General features: G+C 33.9%; 1 non-coding gene across 1 annotated transcript; it reads left to right on the forward strand.

Moving 5' to 3' along the window:
• Nucleotides 1-1,107: 1,107 nt before the first annotated feature.
• On the forward strand, nt 1,108-1,214 carry LOC136396504 (U6 spliceosomal RNA). Its single transcript, XR_010749789.1, has one exon. It is a non-coding gene; the product is annotated as a U6 spliceosomal RNA (small nuclear RNA).
• The last annotated feature ends 18,470 nt before the right edge of the window (nt 1,215-19,684 follow it).

A 19,684-nucleotide genomic window follows, 5' to 3' on the forward strand; every position in this document is an offset into this window, starting at 1 on the left:
ATTAACTCTTATTTAGTCCTTAAAATTTTATATATGTGAGATCAAGAAGGGACTACTGGATTTAGCAACATTGAAGTAGTTAGTGATCATAAGAATGAGATCAGAGTAAAAAGGGGATGAAAGTCAAATTATATTTATATATGATTAAAAGAGGATAGAGATACCAAGCCACAACTTTATCACAAAGCTGTCGATTTCTACCAAGATTTCAGGTAAACTAAGACTGGTGGTATTTAAAAGAGAGACTTTGAACAGTGACAAGTTCCTAGAAAGTATCTTGATGCTGATACATTGTTTGGGAATATATATTATTTATGGAATGAAAATGGTATCTTAAAAGAGAATATATATTCTGAAAATGAAATTATAAACTATCTTGAAAAAACATAGGCTTTGATTCATGGAGAAGAGATTAAAAAACAAAAACAACTTTACCAAAAGTGAAATTGTTGATAGAACAATCTCTGACATCAATGTGTCTGGATTTCAATCTATATTCTACAAATCACTGGTGGTAAAATTAAAATAAATTATGTAACCTCTCTATTCTACCATTCTTCCCATTTGTGAAATTGTGAATAGATTTATTAAAACAAATATTTCTAGAACCCTTTACACATGCCAGTCACTGTTCCAATGCTTGGGATATATTTGTGAACAAAATAGAAATACATTGCTTTTGTGGAGCTTTCATTTTAGTGTGGGTAATGGCAGGGTCCACCTCACAGGGTTTTGGTGATGATTAAGTGTGTTAATATATGTAAAGTACAGAGAGCAGTACTTGTCCCACACTAAATTTTTTTGTAATAATAGCAATTATTATTGCCTGGGGCTAGAGTGCAAGGTATTAGATGTGTGCAACTGTTCTAAAGTCTTATTTTACTTGCTGATTTCACACAGTGAGGGATTAATGGTTGTTATGGTACATAAGAGAGATGAATATGTTTTATTTGTTTATATGCACCAGTAAAGTATACCATTAATGTTAAGCATTAATGAATGAAAAAAAATAGAAAACTTCTAGGAAAAAATAATACATACTTGCTTAAATCAGCATAAATCATTATAAGGGAAAAATAAATGATAAATAAAATAGTATCAGAATAATTACTCACTTCAGCAGCTCATATACTAAAGTTTGAACTCTACAGAGAAGATTAGCATGGCCCCTGTGCAAGAATGACACCCAAATTTGTGAAGACCTTCATATTTTTTAGCATCTGGCAGTGAAAATCAGAGGGGATTCTGTCTGCCTGGAAGAGGAAGGAGTCTGATAGAAACTCAGGTGCTCCCTTAAAAAGTCAATGCATAGTAATTAGTGCTTGGTACTCAACTGGGGCTCTGGTAGAAAGAAGGAAACTCAGAGCTTATAAGAATCATAAAGAGGAGATCTAGGTGGTTTGGTTCTGAGTAAATCTGGAGAAGGGTCAGCTACCTAAGGCAATATCCCACACTGACCTTAGGCAATGCCTCCCCAGGATTGAGTACTTCTATTTTAAAGCACCAGCCTGGTAAGTGCACTAAGCAGGTCCTCCAACAACTGATGGCACTACACTGCCAAGTCAAGTCCAGCAGGAAGGTCTGTTGGTTGTATCAACAGGAACCTTTGGTGAGCTTAAAAAATATATTATTTTATTGATTGATTAAGAGAAAAAAATGGAGGACAAATAGAGTTAAGAACATCAGTTTGTTGTTCCACTTATTTATGCATTTATTGGTTGATTCTTATGTGTGCCCTGACCAGGAATGGAACCTGTAACCTTGACGTATTGGGATGATCTTCTAACTAACTGAGCGCTTTTTCTGGAGAAGCAATAGGCAGAGACTCAGCAGACAGTCATTGAGCTATGTGGCTTGGGAACAGTGACTGGTCTTGCCCCCTACCTGCAGGCTCAGCTGGCACCAACTGAAAAGGGGAAGTATGTGTGTCTGTCTTCTCAAGTCCTAATGGCACAGCCCTGTGGAGCTCAGTTCTGTGAAAGAAAGAGAGTACAGCTCAGAGCTTGGACCTTTGGAGGAAGTTAAGGGTTTGCCCCCTCCTGCTTGATGGCCAGCACCACCTTGCATTGGGAGACTTTTAATTGGTCTTCTGGAGTATTGGTTGCTCTGCTCTGCGGAGCTGTCTCCTAAAGTGAGGACAGATGGCTGTATTCAATCTGAACCTGTGGGGCATTCTTATTTGGGGAGCTAGAGTTGCAGACTTTGGCAGAGACTAAGTGATATAACTCTGGTATAGAAGCAACCTAATCTCCAGTGAATGCCTGACCATGCTGCCCTCAAGTAAGGGAAAGACTAGTCCCAGAATCCTGACTCCAGTTGCCCCATACTATCAAACTAGCACCCTGTGGAAGGGTCTGTGGGTCATGGCCAATTTTTGCCTTCTTTAGAATCATTCTTTAGAAGGCTCTGAAGAAGTCTAAGCAATATGCTAGTATGATAAAAAACGGCTATTTATTATAACTCTTTCTCCTTCCTTTTGACAAATAGCCAAGCAATATTTACAAGTCTCTTCCATGTGGCTATGTGGTTAAATTATGGCTAACAGAATATTTGGTAAGACAAGAGTCTTTAATACTATGTTTCAATATATATAATTTTGTAATTTAAAAACAACACATAAAATATTTTTCTCAAGGGATGCCTGGGAGGTTGAGACTTTTAATATAATGCTGATAACTTGTTTCCGGAGATAGATAGGAATAGGCTATATGTAAACAGATGTGAGGTCAAGATAAAGTTTCTTTGTTGATTTTCTTTTTGTTTTTTTTTATGACTTTATTGATTTTGTTTTTTATACTGTTTAGAAAATACATCTTAGAATAGGTTTTTATGTGAATGGTAATGATCCTGTATAGACAGAGAATCAAAAGTCAGATTACAGAAAAATAAATCAAAGTAAGAGATAGAAATACTGACACCAGGCTACTGATACCAGTTGGTTTGCAGATTTGGATGAGGAGAAAACAAATAAATTGCCTGAGATGAATTCCACATTACTAGTGAATTATAAAGCTAGACCATCAGTTGAGAATGTGTTAGAAGAGAGGTATGAATAGGTTGAGGAGTAAAAGGAATTACTATAGTAGACATCTCAATGAGTAAAAATGTGAAATTATGAGGCAGATGATATTTGACTACTGGGCAATGTTCAATATCCATTCGAGACTTTGATTATGAAGCTAAGGTGTAACAATTGAATTGATTATGAAATAGTTTTTGTAACACCTAGTCAGGTGCAAGGCCAATGAGATGAGTAGTTGTGAGTTTTATTTGGGTCAGGAATACAGATAGAGGGACAAAATATTTAAAGATGACTTCAAGATTAATAAATCAAAGGTAAGCAATTAAGAAAGGTAAAAGAAGTAATACAAAAGAAACACTACACAGTTAATATGTCCATAAGTCTAAAAATTATGCCCAGGTATGTCTGAAGCAAGTGAATTAGAAGGAGAGGTGATCATTGGAGAGAATGAAATATTTAAAGCAGATTTTGCAGATGGTGTATTTATGGTAAGGATACAGCCCATGATATAAACGTGGGAATCACTAGCAAAGTATAATCAAAGGGAAGTTTTTGAAAGCAAGAAATTAAAGAGCTGAAGAGACAAGTTTAGCACAGTCTGTTCAAATGAGTTTTAAAAATGTTCCAGAATGCTTTATACTAAAAGTTGAGGAAATGATATTCATTAAACTCTAGGCAACATGTGTCTGTAACATTTTTTTTTCCTATGTTGTGGGCAATAACAAAGGATTTTCCAGCATGCACATATTGCAGGAATTTAATTTATGTCATTATAGAGATAGGAAATTTGTATATCAACACTTGTTCTTCACATCTGCATTTAGGATTTCACATATGGTTGAGCTATGTTAATAAATAGTTTGAGTTTCTAATCTCCATGATAAGCTTAAAGAGGGTATACAAAGCTTCAATAGATCCAAAGGCCAGAGTGATGCTTCAGCCAAATTATAAAATATAACAGTGTTTAAAATTATAATCAGCATAGAGATATATGCCATTATAGTTTTAAACATTATATACATAATAAATATAGATAGATAATAGGTATATATCTCATATATCTTTAACAGATTATATTGTGTCCCCTAAAACATATTGAAGTTCTGAACCCCTGTATTTCAGAATGTGCCCTTATTTAGAAACATGACCTTTATAATTAGTTAAACTACAATAAAATGATATTATACTGGAACAGGGTAACACCTTAATCAAGTATGACTGGTTTCCTTATAAGACAATGACCATGTGAACACAGAGACACACAGGGAGAAGCCAGATGAAGGCAGAGGAAGAGGATAAAAGAATAAAATGATGCAACTACATGTCAAAGAAAACCAACAACCACCAGAGCTGGAAAAGGAAAGGAAGGACCTTTCCCACCAACACTTTGATTCAGGATCTCTAGCCTCCAGAACTGTGACACAGTACGTACCTAATGTTTTAAGCAACCCAATGTATGGAACTTTGGTGCAGCAGCCCAGGAAACTAAAATAAAAAAAAATTGAGCATGCAGATTTAGGGATGTTAGGAATGTCAAGGTCTTCCCCACTTTAGGTGCAGAGACTTTATGTGCTTTCTTTCAGTCCACAACCAGTCCTAACATGAGGGCCAGACTACAAACTCCAAATGGTAGAACAGGAAGCAACTGGCCAAGGTGGCTCAGGTATGAAAACGAAAAGGCAGCACTTTCTACAGAGCAAAGGCTATTGTATCTGCTTGATGTAACTTTCTAGAAAGGCAACTTATTTACTTGGATTGAGGAAATTTCCTGAAACCCATTCTTCTACCACATGGGAAGAAATACATTCAGAAATAGATTTTTCTGAAACCTATTCTACCCATTTTTCTGTTTTATCATTTCTACCAGAAATGCGTTCTGACACATATGTTAGAAATGTATATATTTATAAAATACATTTCACCATTTAGGACACAAAGAAATTTCTAAAATTCTTTTGTTAAAAGTGACTGAATGAACAGTAGTTTAAAAGGAATGATTTTCTCTGGTTGTATAACTGGCCTGTGTGTCAAGAAGACAAAGCTTTATGGAGTAAATTAGTTTAATTTCAGGTGCTGTGAAATACTATCTAATTTGTTTCTGAAAAAAATTAAATCAGATGCCTGAAATTTAAAAGAGATTTAGATCACTTTACTAAACTAAGTAAGATAAGTCAGACAAAAAAAGTTAAGAACCATAATTCACTCATATGTAGGATATAAAAATGAAAGCAACAAATAAGAAAAACAAACAAAAACTCATAGATACAGACAACAGTTTGGTGGTTACCAAAGAGAATAGGGTGGGAGGTAGTGAAGGGTAAAAGGGTTCAAATATATGGTGACTAGTGACAGAAGATTTGACTTTGGGTGGTAGGTACACAATGCAATATACAGAACATGTATCATAGAAATGTACACTTGAAACTCATATAATTGTATTAATCATTGTCATCCCAATGAGTTTTATTTTAAAAATAAAAAATAAAAAAAATTATCAAAGCTAGCTAAGGTTTTGTGAGCACTAGCTGTATATCAGATAGTTCTAAAGACCACAGATTTCTGCTGACAGTGAAGTAAGGTGTTTATTGTTTATATCATTAACATTTTAAAAGTCAGAAAAACAGGACAAAAAAAAAACAAAACAAATTTTTCAAGGTTGTATATATAGTCAGAGGCAAAGGTGGGATTTGATTCTAAACAGTGTCATTGGAAAGTGTAGCTCTTAATTCCCATGAACAGAGCCTCCCATTTTACATATTGTCTCATATATCCTATTTTATCCAAACAAAGAATGTTCTGTTTTTGCCAAATAAATTATTATGCAATGCTTTTCTCCCATATTGATTGTAAAAGCCATCTTGATTTCAGAGATGTTATAATATAAAATAATTAAACTGTATGATTTAGAATTAATGAAACATGGTAACTGGAACAAAATATCATGAATTAATTAACATTAATTTTATGGCTTAGAGAATCAAGTACAAAAAAAGGTGCAATCATCTTACTTTGGTGACATAGTTGGTGAGATAGCAGTTAAAAATGTATCTTTTCAACACCAGAATTTATTCAATGAAATGCTAAGCTATTCCTAAACTCAACAATGATACACTTGAAATTATTATTACCATATTTTCTTCTGCTTTTGGTTTTGGAATAGTTCTATTTTTAAAAATCTTATATCTATTTTTTTTTTTTTTGCTTAAAGTTAAAATCTTGTCCTGGACAGGTAGCTTGGTTGGTGAGCATCATCCCGATACAGACAGATTGCTGGTAAAAGCAAATTCTGTTTTTGGAGCAATTGTGAAAATTAAAGGTAACTTTATTTACAAAGGAGATTTCATAACCTAAGACTGCCACAGTAGAAGGGAATTACTAGAGCTATTATTTAGGAAAATCATTGGAATTAACTATTTGTGTTTCAATATTTAGAAATAAGTTCTCTTGATTATTAGTTTAGTATTAAGGAGTATGACCCTAACTCCAAGAAGGCTGGATGCCACTTAGTCTTGGGACACGAAATACTTTAATATCTTTCCATGATAACACAGTGTGGCAATGCAGCACAAAGTGAAAACTGGACCTATAGAATCTTTTATACCAGGGCTATTGCAAGTTGGGACTGCAGGTCAGATACAAGACCTTTGTGAACTGTATAGGCTTCTACAGTTTAATGGATATTGTTGTTGGTTTTCATTTGTTTATATGCTTGCTTATTTAAAATAGAGTAGAATGTAATCTGCAGAGATGTGATATTGAATCTCTTAGCTGATATTAAATACCTATGGATTTAGGTAGTCCATGTGATTTTTATTTGCAAAAAGTAGATAGATATAATCATGATTTCTCTGGGAGTAGTGAAGAAAAATGACAAAAATGACATTCTGGTTACCTTTGTTTCATGGGCAGGAAGGAGAAGCCAGAAAGGAAGACAGAAAGGTTCCTATATCACAGCAGGTCCTGCTGGACAGGCATGCCAATGTATAGAATTTAAGGTGACAGCAATAAAAAGGAAAGGTGAGTCTCAGGGCTTAAAATAAGACATAAAGGAGAAGATAGAAGTAAGCCAGGGTCAAGAAGCTGATCCATGAACTCATTAATAAAAAGATCCACTTGGAATCCTCAGAGTGGTGAGCTCCAGAAACTATTTATTTGACCGCTTTAACAACATATATCGAAAGCTCAAAATGAAAATATTCATACTGTTCAGAAATTTGATTTTATTTTCCTGCTTTCTTTATTTTTAATGAATTAGAACATATTTGCCACCTGTGACTTTTACTTTTGAAAGGAGCTGTTCCACTTTGAGTTTGTGGAACAATTATGCAATGCTTTATTTATACTTTCAAATATATTTTGACTGAAATGAACTATGGTCAGAGGGGAAAAAGAAGTATTCAATGCTTTGTTAAACTCTTAAACTAAACCATATAAAAAAGTTGCATACTAAATTAAAATATTTATTTAATTATTTATTGAGAAATTAAATCCTAATTTCATAACCAATTGAAAATGCTAATATTGAGCATAAAGCATAAAAATACAGTGCTTGAGCGTCTAGTACATCACTCTGTTACATAGTGGACACTCATTTGAAGCTGCTTGGTCTTCTGTTTGTATGCAAGAAATTAAGATAGGTCATGAAATCATGATTTTCTCCATTTTATATTGGTTATATAAAAACATTTGGATACATTCAGAGTCATCAATTTCTGAAATCAGAATGCAATCTATGCTAACACATGGCTGAGAAATTAATCCATATGAATTTTAAAACTTCATGGTCCTAAAAAATTCACTAGGTTCAATTTACAGTCTTTTAAGTGGCTAGAAGAAAGGTAAAAATATTAACAATTCATACTCTGCAACATTTGTTTGGGGACTTCGGAAAGGTGCATATTTTGCATCTTTTGTAAAATAGGAAGTTAATTAAGCTAGTAGACACCTTATGTAATGCATTGTCTGTATACACGTAAATTAATAACTTAATGTAGCTATTGTTTAGTATTGCATTCTGTTGGAAATGGGAAAAGTGGAGATTTTAAACAGTACAGAACTTATTGAAATGCTTTTTATTCCAGCTAACACAATGAAATAAGTGATCTACTCAGTATATGTTATAAGGTAGATTGTACTGTCCCTGTAATTTTTGTATGTTGTTCAAAGAGACATCATGTAAAAATTATATCTGGCTAATTATTATTGGTTTATAAACTAATCTATAATCATCACAAATCCATAACATGGTTCTGAAGTGACAATGATGATGATGATGATAATAACTAATACAACATTGAGCAAAGGTAGATTTTATTTATTCTTCTATTATTATTTATTAATTATTATATTATTTTCCATGTGAACAACCATAAATCTACCTTTTCCCCACTCTGTATTTATGGGATGTATACTCGATCTCATAGCAAGCATATTACATAGATGCTAGAATTTCCTCACTTCTCAAAAGAAGAAAGGAGGCTGAGATAAAGTAAATAAATTGCTCAAAGTTACACATGAAATTGTTGACCACATTTGGAATTTGTACTTGTGTCTATATAACTCTGAGATCTGTGTGCTTACCTAAAATCAATTATAATTTCAGACCACAGATAAAGTTTATACTTTTGTTTTCATATTAACTAATTACAAACTTGTTAAACTATTGAACTAAATTTGTTTTGATATATTAGTTAAATGTTTTTTGCTATCTCTAATCAAACTATTAAATTTTAGTTCATTACAAATTTGACATAGGTGATGGTCTCATTGTTACTAATAGTTGTAGTTCACTACTAGTGTGTATGACTTGTAATTATGTTAGATGGTCTAAAATATTATCACTAAAACTAACCAGCATCTATTTTATAAAAGAGGAAAAAAAATGTCTGAGTTGGATTTTTTTTATATTTTGTTTTTAAATAATGACTCAAGATCCTAGATCTGGAAAATGGCATAAGTAGGATTCAAAGATGTATTTCATATCATTAACCTTTCCATACTACACTAAAGAGGAGAAAGCAAACAAGTGAGAACCCATCAAAGCTCAGAGAAATTTCCAAAGCTCAGAACAGGTACTGAGCCTAGCAAAAAATAAAAATAGATGAGCATGCTCTGATATTAAATCAAGATTAAGATAACCATTAAATCAAACAAATATAAGAGAACAAAGTCTGACCTTAGAGTTTTAGACCTTTAGGGATGTTATTTTCTTACTTAAAATGAGATGAGTGATGTTTTCCGATACTCTCCGAATGTGGCGCAGGATAATGACATAGTATGGTGATCAGTTTATACAGCTGGTAAGGATCACTAAATGTCTTCTAGTTCAATTCCATATGTGTTAGTGGATTCCTGCTGATACCTTTCTGTCATGTGTTAGAGTGAGTTGACTTTAGTAGATAAACACCCAAGTTCCCAACATAACACTGTTGTAAGTAGTTATATACTTTGGGAAAAGTTTGTAGCATTTTCAACTTTAATTTTTTTAACTGAAAAAAAATGGAGGAGGTAATAATTCTTACCACATTTTATACACTTGAAAGCTGAGCATTCTCACTGACCTACAGTAGGCATTCAAACATTGTATAAAATTTGACATGGTGATAATACTGATAATGATGATCATGACTGTGAGTTATCTGTGAATTATTTATCTGACTTAGCAGTATATTCCCTACTACCAATATCTTTTCACTGTGCTATAAATTTATTTGATAAGGTTAAGTCAGTGATTTTTTTTTCTTACATTCTGTTCTCCTCTGGCTAGCTCCTTTCCTCCAACACATATGTAATTACATTGTTTCTTAAAAAAAATTATTTACTGATTTTTTAGAGAGGGAATGAAGAAGAGGAGGAGAAGCACACACACACACACACACACACACAGAAAGAGAGAGAGAGAGAGAGAGAGAGAGAGATTTATCTGTTGTTCCACTTATTCATGCATTTATTGGTTGATTCTCATATATGCCCTAGCCAGGAAATCAAACCTTTAACCTTGGCATATTGGAATGACACTCCAACCAACTGAGCTCCTTGGCCAGGGATATAATTGTATTCTTTATTCACTCATTCTATTTATGAGTTATCATCCTCAATTTAGTGATACACTTTATAAATTCTACCACTTACAGGAAGCCTTCCACAACTATTTGAAATAAAATTATAATTTTTCCAATATTTAATTCTAAGGAAGCCTTTTCTCTCCATTGCTGTGTTCATGCTTTGTACAAGATTTATTTACTAAATATACAATGTATATTCTATCTCTCCCATAGTATCAGCTTGAACATCTTAATAATTCCATGCTAAACAAGCATTCATTGAATATAACCTCATTTAATTTGCTGTTACTAAACAATGACAGAATGAAGTAAGCACAGAAGGGAGTAGTTGGCTTTCTTAGTGAGAAATTGAGACAGGGAAAGCATGTAAAAATTGCATGTCAAACTGCAGGAAATGGTGAATTGCAGAAAAGAATCCCTCCTGTCTTACCTCAGTCTAGGCACAGTAATTGTTTGTACCTCAGAAGTTGATATGAATTCTATTTACTTGTGAACAGACATAATGACAACATCTCTCTCTCTCTCTCTCTCTCTCTCTTTTTTTTTTTTTTTTTTTTTTTTGAGAGAAGGTTAGAATAGAGAGATAGACTCCTGCGTATGCCCCAACCAGAATCCCTTAGGTAGCCCCTGTCTGGGACCGACTCTTGGACCAATGGAGCTATCTTCAGTGTCCAGGACTATGCTGGAAGCAAGTGAGTCAATGGCTGCAAGAGGGGAAGAGAGAGAGAAGGCCAAGAGGGAGAAGAAGAAGCAGATGGTTGCTTCTCATTTGTGCCCTGACCAAGGATCCAACTCGGATTGTCCACAGGCTGGGCCAACACTCTATCCACAGATCCAACCGGCCAGGGCCAGCATCTTTAATTACATAAAAGTAATTAAAAAATGTTTAAAAATTGAGAAGTCAACATATTAAAAGTCACAATATTACTATTTTAAAATAAATATTTAATATATTTTATTTAATATAAATAAAACAATTAATTTTTATTTTACTTTATAATTTTTTTTTCTTTTTTCTTAAGCTGGAAACGGGAGAGACAGACAGACTCCCTCAGGCGCCTGACCGGGATCCACCGGCACGCCCACCAGGGGCGAAGCTCTGCCCACCAGGGGGCGATGCTCTGCCCCTCCAGGGCGTCGCTCTGCCGCGACCAGAGCCACTCTAGCGCCTGGGGCAGAGGCCAAGGAGCCATCCCCAACGCCCCGGCCATCTTTGCTCCAATGGAGCCTTGGCTGCGGGAGGGGAAGAGAGAGACAGAGAGGAAGGGGGGGGGGTGTGGAGAAGCAAATGGGCGCTTATCCTATGTGCCCTGGCCGGGAATCGAACCCGAGTCCCCCGCACGCCAGGCCGATATTTTACTTTATATTATAATTTTATCTGAACTTATTGGAAGCAAACTCTTCAGTAATGTTTTCAAAACCAACTTTTTCTTATGTTTTTTTGTTTTGAAAAAAACTGACACTAGATTAAACATTTATAGGATTCCGCAGTTTTTCTTTTTGCCTTAGGCTTTACATAATGGCTCTGTATGTCATCGTTGTGTCTAATCTATTGAAAATTTTTATTTTATTCACTGTGGATTTTTTACATTTGGTTTGAATTTTGTTTAAAATAATGTGTATTTAAACTTTTATTTTCCTTAATTACTGAGTTTTGGGGAATCCTCTAAAATTTTATCCTTAAGTCAAGTGCCTCATTTGTCTCAATCAAATTCCAGCCACAGTTCCAGGTCCTTCACTTATAAGAGACCCAGACAGAAAGCCAGATCTTGTTACCTGACAATATGTCAGAGGGATAACTCCGAGGGTACAGTGTGAATAGTGTTCCATTTTGGAGCAGGATTCAGTAGTGAGCTCCCAAATCTGACAAAAATCCAGTGTGCAGGTAGGTTGTGGATTAGTCTACATATTTTTATCTTCATTTTTACTTCACCAAGTACAGTGATTAAAGAATTATAAGTGATAGATGACCTAAGAATGACTGAATCAATTAAATTATTGTAGTGATTATTAAATTGATTTATAAAGGAAGCTCTTCCAGGCAAAATAAAGTTGAAAAAATCAGACTGGTGGTATTTTTATTTTATATTCAAAGCACTGTAGAAGTAAGCAAAAAATAATATCTTTTTTTAGAAAAAAAACACTCAGTTACTATATTTTGTATTTAATTGAAATAGTGAAAAAAAGTACTTTAACCTGTAGAGATAAAATAATGGTCATCTCAAACAAATCCTGTAGCTACCTTAAGTTTAATAATTGATCTCAGTTCTTTTTTTATGATGAAATACCTCTATTGTTACCACATGAATTTGGACACAAAATTTAAAAATTTACTTATGGCTTGATACAATACCAAACAAACAATAGTCAATAAAAATTTATAAAATTATAAAACTAAATAACTAATAACTAATACCTTAAAAGGAATTAATTTTTTTAAAGTAGTATGGAGTTAAGTTATTAAATAAATGACAAAGACAAAGAAATATTTCCAAAACCTGTAAATTTCAAACTTCAGTTTTTCTTAGCATGAAATATATATATTGAAATGTATAGTAAAATAGATATATTCTGAAATATGCATGTAAATAACTATATATAATTATTTATAGTTTATATAAAATATATGTATATAATTATGTCATATAGTTGATGCAGTGATATTACTATAAAAGCCTTTAGTCATTTATTAAGTGAGTGTTTAGTTTAAGGATCTTCATTTTCAGGAGTTGCATGTATAGGCACATGCAACTTGCATAGAGAAAATGTGAAGGATCAAAACAGACACAAAATTGTGGGAGATGAGCATGGCCTATGTAATGCCCTTCCTTAATTTTATTTGTATCTATCTGAAAATCTATTTGAGGTGATATTGAATACATGGGAATTTTAAACATCTGTTATGTTATGGAATGATGCTGCAAACGAATGGCCAGCACAATTCTAGAATCTTTAAATGTATAAATATATTGTTTCCATGACAACCCTGTTTAAAAGATTTTATTTATCCTAATTTAAATTGAGAAAAATAAGAGACAGGTTAAGTAACTTTCCTAAGGTCACACATATATTAATTATCAAGATACAAAACTGTTTGAATCTGTTGCACAAGATTACATTAACCTATGCTGCTTCTCAAAATTTCAGTGCAGGGTGATTAAAAGCCAGACTAAGAACTACAGGTGGTTCTATGTCTGACCAGGTGATGGTGCAGTGGATAGAGCACTGGACTGGGGCACAGAGGACTCAGGTTCAAAACCTTGAGGTCACCAGCTTTGGTGAAGTCTCACCAGCTTGAGCGCAGGGTCACTGGCTTGAGCATGGGATCATAGATATGACCATATGTTAGCTGGCTTGAGCCCAAAGGTTGCTGGCTTGAAGCCCAAGGTCACTGATTTCAACAAGGGGTTACTTGCTCTGTTGTAGCCTCCTAGTCAAGGCACATATGAGAAAGCAATCAATGAACAAGCAATCAACAAACAACTAAGATGCCACAACAAAGAATTGCTGCTTCTTATCTCTCTCCCTTCCTGTCTGTCTGTCCCTATTTGTCCTTCTCTCTGTCTCTATCACACACACACAAAAAAAACCCAAAAAACTACAGGTGGTTCTAGAAATAGCTACAAATTACTGAGTAAAGTTCCAAAAACACTCCATAAGAATAGAAATATGATATCCTTATAAATACCACAGATATCTGGTTTTATATATAGCATAGAAATCTGGTTTTAAATTTTTCTAATAAGCATAATTGGAAAAGAAGACTATATAAAAAATGTTTATAAATCTTGGGCTTAAAAAATGCCAAATTTCGTGTCTTATACCAAATTTTGCAATTCAATTAACATGCTAATATGCATGGAGACTTTATAAGAATATACAGTGTTTTTCAAACTTGTAATACATTTTGTTCACATTGCTCATGGGAGGAACATTTAAGAGAACATTGATTCTGGGGCTTTTTAATATTTCTATGTAGATTATGCCATTTGGTGCTTTTCTATACACTCAGATGACAGATAAAATTAATCATCATTAGGACACAGCTAAAGCAGATCTGTCAAAGTTTACTAATTTAAATGCACTCATGGGGAAAGATAAATCTTGAAAAGTAAGCAGACTAAATTCAAAATATGAAAAAGAACAAAGACAGCAAGCCAAAAAAAACACACACAAAAAAAACAAAAGAAACAACACAAAAACGCAAGGTATGTAGTGTGGAAAACTGAATAGATTTATTAAATTAAGGCAACATACAATATATATAATATTAAAGTCTACTTTTAGCCTGATCAGGCAGTGACACAGTGAACAGAGTGTCAACCTGAAATTCTGAGGACTAAGGTTTGAAACCCCAAGGTCACCAGCTTGAGCTCAGGCTCACCAGCTTCAGCGCCAGATCATAGACATGACCCATGATCACTGGCTTGAGGTTGAGCCCAAAGGTCACTGGCTTGAACTCAGAGTTGCTGGCTTGAGCAAGGGTTCACTGGCTCAGTCAGTTAAGGCACATATGAGAAAGCAGTCAATGAACAACTAAGGTGTCATAGCTATGAGTTGATGCTTCTTACCTCTCTCCCTTCCTGTCTGTCCCTGTCTGTCTCTATCTCATGCTCTCTTTCTCTACCTTAAAAAAATCTACTTTAAAAGATTTAAAATCAGATAGTTGGCAGTGCTGACTAGAGAAAAAGAGATAGAATCTTGCATAGAAAATATATAATAAAAGAGAAAAAAATGTACATATCTAAAATATTTTAAAACAATAAAGTTTATGAATTTCAGATTCCAGATAGAATGTGGTAGAAGATATAATATCCCTATGATCACACACAGAAAGGTAAAAATAAATTACAAAATTATATTTTTAAAGTCATTAGAGATTTATGGAAACAATGAGAACAGGATAGAATTCCAAAAAAGGGAAAGTTATTCTGAGCTGGACAAATAATCACTGGCAATTTTCTGCATGGAGGAATTTGTTGATTCTGGGTGCAGATGGACAATTTTGCTTTTTTATTCAGAAGAACTATTAATGTAAATAAATATCAACAAGAATATTATGTTGTATGTAGTTTGCATGACAGTTTGAAAATAGTTACACTTGTTTCCTATCATGAATATTTGCTGAATTTGAGGATTATATATGGGAGTGTGGGGAATTAAGTCAAGCAAAGGCTTTCAAAATTCAAACTAAAACCTTGTAAGTGCTTACAAGGTAATCTGCTGGAAAGAGCATTTTTTATACACACATTCAAAGCAAGAATTTAAAAAGCTAAGGTTAAATTTTTACCAGCTAGAACTAAATATTTCACAGTTCAGGATGAAGATAGAGACACTTACAAGAATCTCAATGAAGAGACCAGTACAGATAATTAATAAGGCAGTGATGGATAAATTTAAACTTCAACCAATCCCAACTCAGATCAATCTTTAAGAGCATCAGTTCTTCACTATCTCTGTATAACAGGAAAAAAAGAGGGTTTTTTTTTCTGGTACTCTATATCATCTGAAATATTTGCAGTTTTGTTTTTTTATTGTTTGTTTGTTTTTGTTTCTGTGTGTTTGTGTGTGTGTGTGTGTGTGTGTGTGTGTGTGTGTGTGTGTGTGTGTGACAGAGACAGAGAGAGTTAGAGAGAGGGACAGACAGATAGGAAGGGAGAGAGATGAGAAGCATCAATTCTTTTTTTGTGGCTCCTTAGTTGTTCATTGATTGCTTTCTCATATGTGCCTTGATGGGGGTGGGGGGGGGGCTACAGCAGACTTATTGATCCCTTGCTCAAGCCAGCGACCTTGGGTCCAAGCTGGTGAGCCTTGCTCAAACCAGATGAGCCTGCACTCAAGCTGGCAACCTTGGGGTCTTGAACCTGGGTCCCCCACATCCCAGTCCGATGCTCTATCCACCACGCTATTGCCTGGTCAGGCTACAGTTGTTTTATAAAAGAAAAATATCCAGTTTAAAATCAAGCATTTTTTAACATATGAAAATAGAGAAAAAATAAATAAAAAATTAAGAAAATACTAGAAAATTATTTGACCTGTATGTTTTATTATTCAGAAAAGATCTTCAAATAATCACTAACATTACAAAAAGTAAAAATCAACAAATAAATAAAATTATAAACAATTTTAACAGAATTTAAAATCTATAAGAGAGCAGGTTAGTGGTTGTCAGATGGGAGGGGGCAGAAGGAGATGAAGTGGGTGTAGGAGGTCATAAGGTACAAACTCCCAGTTATAAAATAAGTCATGGGGGTATAATAGACAGCATAGTGGTTATAGTTAATAATATATTGCATATTGGGAACTTGCTTTGAGAATAAATTAGAAAAATCTTCATCATAAGAAAAAAAACTAAAAATAAAGATTTACCTAAGAAGTTAATAAAACCTAACTGAATATAAATATATCAACATAATTTATACAAAAATCACTTGTGTTTATATGTATTATCAAAAATGTAATTAGATGAACATTAAATATAATAATACATAATGGGATAAGAAACAATCAAATACTTATAAATTATTCTACAGACAAACCTAAAATATGATTGAGGGCAAGTCTAAAAGAATTAAATAAATAAATGAACATAACATGTTTATAGACCGTCATACGCATTTCAACCATTACTCATTTTTAGATTTAATGAAATGTTGCAGTGGGAGGAAGAGTAAAGGGAAGGAAGGATGTAAGGAGTTTTGAGTAGTGTTCTGTTAAGGTAATATGAATGGGCATAAGATAGATTTTATTAATAAGACACAAATATAAGGAAAAGAAAATGGATGAAATTCTATATTCTACATTTGAAATCCCCAGTTGATAGATAATAAACAACTCTTATTCAAACCAGTCTCTTGGTTAATATTTAGAATTAAAAGAGGCAGCAGGCTAAAACACTTTGTTTCTCTAACATAAATGATTCTTGTATATTCATGAATTGATACCTAAATTTGATACTTTTTAAATACAGGAAATAAATACAGGAAAAATATTCCTTAAAATAAAAGAACAGAAACATTAAATTACAAAATTATTTTGCCTTTCTTTATATAGAATACAGAAATGTTATAAATTAGAAAACCTCAAATATGTTTTTATTTGTTCTATTTAAAGAACCCTGGTCATCAGTCCCATTTTAACCTGTTTCTTTGAACTATTTTAAAGTACTAAGTACTGGCCTGACCAGGCGGTTTTGCAGTGGCTAGAGCGTTGGACTAGGATGTGGAGGACCCTGGTTCGAAACCCCCGAGGTTGCTGGCTTGAGCGAGGGCTTACCAACTTGAGTGCAGGGTCCCTTGCTTGAGTGTGAGATCACAGACATGACCTCATGGTCGCTGGCTTGAGCCCAAATGTCACTGGTTTGAGCAAGGGGTTCATTTCTCTGCTGTAGCCCCACCCCAACCCCTGTCAAGGCACATATGAGAAAGCAATCAATGAACAACTTAGGAGACTACGAAGCCACAACAAAGAACTGATACTTCTCATCTCTCCCCCTTCCTGTCAGTCTGTCCCTATCTATCCCTCTCTCTGTCTCTCTGTCTCAAAAAAAATAAAAAACAGACAAAGTACTAAGTACTGTACTAATTTTTAAGTTGTTTCTTTAGAATTTGAAATATATCATTTTTTCCTGTTCTTTTAATGTGGCCACATTTTACAAATGGTGGTTAAATGTTTGGCTAGTTCACATCAGCAAAAATATGACTCACAGACTCCTCTTCACATTTACCCACAGCCGGTTACTTCCAAGGGTTCTCCTGATGAAATTAAGTGTAGCTACTAATAGAGAACCACATAAATATACTTTTGTAGATTTTATTTATTTACTTTTAGAAAGAGAGGAGAGAGAGAGAGAGAGAGAGAGAGAGAGAGAAGAGGGGAGAAGCAGGAAGCATCAACTCCCATATGTTTCCTGACCAGGCAATTCAGCATTCCAGGTCAATGGTTTATCCACTGTTCCACCACAGGTCAGACATGAGAACCACACTAATATTTATTTGCTAGCACTATTAAGAGGAGATTCTGTTTCTACACACAGGAACCACTTGTTGCCTAAAATAACATTTTTCTCCACCCAGTAAAAGACTTGATAACCTGCCATACCCTTAGCTCATTTGTTAGGCTGCTGTCGATGTATTAGGAACTGCCTATGTTATTATGAAAAAAAGATAGATAAGTTTATTTAAAATTAAGTATATTGTGCTTTTCTTTGTGATTATACTGTTTGTATTGTCCTAAATAAGTCTATCTTTATATAATATGCAATCTGTAAATAAATTTTCTGTATAACAAAAGACGATAGTAGTTTACTAAAGTCGGGATTAAAATCAGTAAAATGCTCCCTGACATGTGGTGGTACAGTGGATAAAGCATCAACATGAATGCTGAGATCATCAGTTTGAAACCCTGGGCTTTCCTGGTCAGGGCACGTACAGGAAGCAATCAATTACTATGAGTTGATGCTTCCTGATTCTATTTCTCTCTCTGTCCTCTCCCTAAAAATTAATAAATAAAAAAAAATTAATCAGTAAGTTACTTAATTTTATAGTAGATGCATGAAAACTTAGCTTATTATTATTTAACACAGAGAGAGAATAACTGAGCTGGTATAACTTAATCAGGAAGATCTTTACATGTTTTTGGACTTGGATTCTTAGAGTGTGATAATTATTTATATGTATTTCTGGAGGGGACAATCTCATTTATTTACTCATTCAATAGATAAGCTTAAGTTAAATGGTTATACTGATGTCAATAATCATCAAAGAGAATATAACAGAAAATACAGAAAATCATGGATGAGTTTTGATTTATAAGGCTCTTTGAAAGGTTGTAAGAATCTGGTTGATATACAATTGAAGAGCTTCTATACAGTAACAGGAAAACAATGCCTCTTTTATTACAGTAGGTTGCTCTATCTTTCCACATTATTGTTCATCAAGAATGCTCTTGAACAAAAGACAAATAAAAAATTATCTCTAGATTTGACTTTAGACCTGACACACAAACAACAAACAAAATATTCAAACAGTTTTGTTAAGTCCCATAGAAGTTAAAATTTTCTTCTTCCAGACACAAAATATTTGGTTAGAAATCTACTTCAAGAAATTACATAAAATAAAAATGCCAATGGGAAGCATGATAAATTTATTCTAACTTTAAGGCTGCTTAGGGCCTGTTTTGCCCACCATTTTAGTACTAAAGCATAGCACAAGCCAAGACTGGTATTAATCATTCACCAAAAACTTGCTGAATAAATGCGCAATTAAGAATCTTTCGGTAAATAATCAGTTTTCAAAGGTAGAAAGATTTAAAGTTAATTGATATATATTTTTTAGTCTTATTTGACTATTGGGGCATTATTTCACTTCCCTGAATCTTAATATCTAAGCTTAGAAATGGACATTGTAATATAGAGCTTCCAAGAATGTTGCAAAGATGGATAGAAAATGGTGTATAGTATGGTTGGGCAATCAGTTAATGGCAGTAGACATTAATGTTATTCATGTTGCACTATTGAAAGGAACATCTTCAACAGACTAAGAACCGGGAGCACGGGGAGGGTGTGGGTGAGGCACAGCTCCGGGAGGGCACTACCACA

This window comes from Saccopteryx leptura, chromosome 2 (genome assembly GCF_036850995.1).
Source record: "Saccopteryx leptura isolate mSacLep1 chromosome 2, mSacLep1_pri_phased_curated, whole genome shotgun sequence".
Taxonomy (NCBI): Eukaryota; Metazoa; Chordata; class Mammalia; order Chiroptera; family Emballonuridae; genus Saccopteryx; species Saccopteryx leptura.